Consider the following 3056-nt stretch of genomic DNA (forward strand, 5'->3'; position numbering starts at 1 on the left):
AAGCTATCTAAGGATGGTACTATAGAACGCCACCTCAAGGTAGGCCTAGTGGCGCCATCTCTTGGTCAGGCCGGAAACTTATCAATCCACCCTCGTATCTGTACTAGAACTGAAGATAATGTAGTTGCACATTTTTGTGCTTTTAAGCAACAATTTTTATTATTTTTTTAAATTTCTCAACTGCAACTGGTTCACAACAGTTTTCCTCATACTCATGAGTTTTAAAAATTTTTTTCCATCGCCCCTTGTATAAGAAATAATGCTCTAAACTTGACCGTTCTTAAATGTACCCAAAAATCCTTACTTCTTTTTACATTTTTCAGCCTGCTAAGCACAACAATTTTTTACATAAACGGCTTCAAGTTCATTAACGTAGAATACTTTCAGATTTTAAATGAATGTTTTTTGTTGCGCTAGCATTTTTTTTTGACTGAGTTGCTAAGCTTCAAAGGCAAATGCCTATAGTTTTCTCGCCGATAGTAGGCTGGTCCAAAAATGCATCGCAAATTTGTTTTCACTCTAGATGGCATGACCCCCCTCCCCCCAAAGTTCACATATTCGGGGAAGGAAAATCCGTAATTTTTTGTTTTTCGAAATTCGAATATTAACACGTGCACCGGGCACTTCAAAATCCCATTTAATTAACATGGGGAAGTTTACAATTTTCGAAAAATTGAACTCATGTTTCAGGCTTTCATCGAAACGTGCCAAGTTTTTTTAAGGATTTAAGAGGAATGCCTACGAAATAAAACGATACTGATAACTTGGATTTCTAACCCACCCCCACCCTCCCCACAGCACCAGAAATGGCCCCAAAAAAAACTACATGTTTACGTATTATTGTAACTTTTTACCTATTTCCATCGTCTTTTTCATACAAATATTTACTAATAGACAATTTGAATATTTACCATGACTTTTTAAACGATTTACAATTGTTCCAACAAATGTAAATTATTCAAACATTTATTTATTCCCAAAAAATGTAAAAAAATAATAGTGTTCTCGAAATGAAATGTAAATAATTGTCATTGTTTGGAGTAGCAAATTTTTCTAAAAACATATAATTTTTTAAATAATTATTTATTGTCTATTTTCAAAATTTCTAAAAATTGCGCCAGAGATATCACCTTTTTTTGTATTTAGTATAATATGTTACGTTTTGTTAAATAATTTTCATACATTTCTTTCCATGTTTAATAAATTCACAGTTGTTTAAACAATATATATTTGCGCAAGCTGTTGTTTCGATGGCTTGAAAAAGGAAATTAAATAAAACACATGAAAATTTGTATGAAAAAGACGACGGAAATCGCTAAAAAGTTACAAAATTATGTAAACATGTAGTTTTTTTATTTTTGGGTTATATTTGGGGCGTTGCGGAGAAGGTGGGGCTGGGTTGGAAATGAAAGTTATTAGTATGCTCTTATTTCTTAGGCACTCCTCTTGAATCCCTAAGAATCTTTGCTCATTTCGATGAAACCCTGAAGTATGAGTTCAATTTTTCGAAAATTGTAAATTTCCCCATGTGAATTAAATGGGATATTGAAGTGCTGGGTACACGTGTTAATATTCGAATTTCGAAAAACAAAAAATTACGTATTTTCTTTCTCCGAAAATGCAAATTTGGGGGGGGGGGGGCTTGCCCGCTAGAGTGAAAATAAATTTGCGATGCATTTTTGGACCACCCTAGTGTATACCATATTGAAAGAACTTATATCACAAGGTATTTCAAGTATTGAAAAAGATTTCAGAACGATTTCGAATGATTTCACAAAGATTTTAAATATGTTAGATTACCTTTACAAAGATTAGAAATATATGCAAATAGTTATAAATATTTCACATATGACATATTTCAAAAAGATAAAGATAATGTCACCATAATTTAAAACATTTCACAACGAATGAAAATATTAAAATTATTTTTCAAAATTAAAAAATATTAGAAAAGGTTCAAGAAATATTTCATGTGTCGAAAACTGTTTCAAAAGCTTTGAAAGATTTTTAATATTTTGCAATGATTTGATATATTCAAAAATATTTTTAAGATTTCAAAAGATTAATAAAATTTCATCGTAATTTCAGAAAGATTGGAAATATTTTGAAATGTTTTGACAAAGATTTAAATCATTTTACAAATATTGCCAAGGATTTCAAACTTGTTTAAAGATTTTAAAGCTTACAAAAGATTTGAGAAAGATTTTAAAGAATTTGAAATAAAATTTAAATATCTGAGATTGTAAATGTTTTAGAAAGATGAAAGAAATTTCACAACGAATGAAAATATAAATTATTTGGGCTCATAAAAATCATAATAAAAGAATACCTAATGAAAGAGAGTACGTTAATACGTTAATGATCCGAAAAGTAATATTCCAAAAAATTATTTGTAGCTTACAGATTTGAAAATCTGATGAAAAGTAAGGAAATTTGATAGCTTTTAAAAACAGTGAACTTTGAAGCACAGTTTTTATTGAAAAAATAATAGGAAAAATCTGAAAAAATGTATGGTGGTACATTAAACATTTCCGAACAGATTAACGTCGGAAAATTTGCAAAATATAAAGAATTGTTCGTTTTTTGTGGGATAAATATGCGACCGCACTATCTTCAGTCCTTATAAGATAATGAAGTGATTTAAATTGGAGGTGCTTAGTTGAAATATCTGTAATAATTTACAATTTGAAGGAAGTATGTGCGAGAGCCCAGCGTGGTGCCGTTTTTTCAGGGGATCGTCCTCGGTTTTCCTCACCACAGAGAAAGGGTTTGAAGGCCAGAGTGAGGTTCGGAGGCAATTTAAATCACTTCATTATCTTCATTAGGCGTGAAGATAGTGCGGTCGCATATTTATACACAAAAAACGAACAATTATTTATAATTTGCAAATTTTTCGACGGCAATCTGTTCGGATCAGATTTTCAGATCTGTAAACTACAAATAATTTTTTGGAATATTACTTTTCAGCTCATTAACGTACAACATTTGCACCTTTAAAATGATATCTCTTTCATTAACCCACCATTTTTTCTTCACATACTTATTCAACGTCAAAG

This window comes from Belonocnema kinseyi, chromosome 4 (assembly GCF_010883055.1).
Source record: "Belonocnema kinseyi isolate 2016_QV_RU_SX_M_011 chromosome 4, B_treatae_v1, whole genome shotgun sequence".
NCBI classification, from domain to species: Eukaryota; Metazoa; Arthropoda; class Insecta; order Hymenoptera; family Cynipidae; genus Belonocnema; species Belonocnema kinseyi.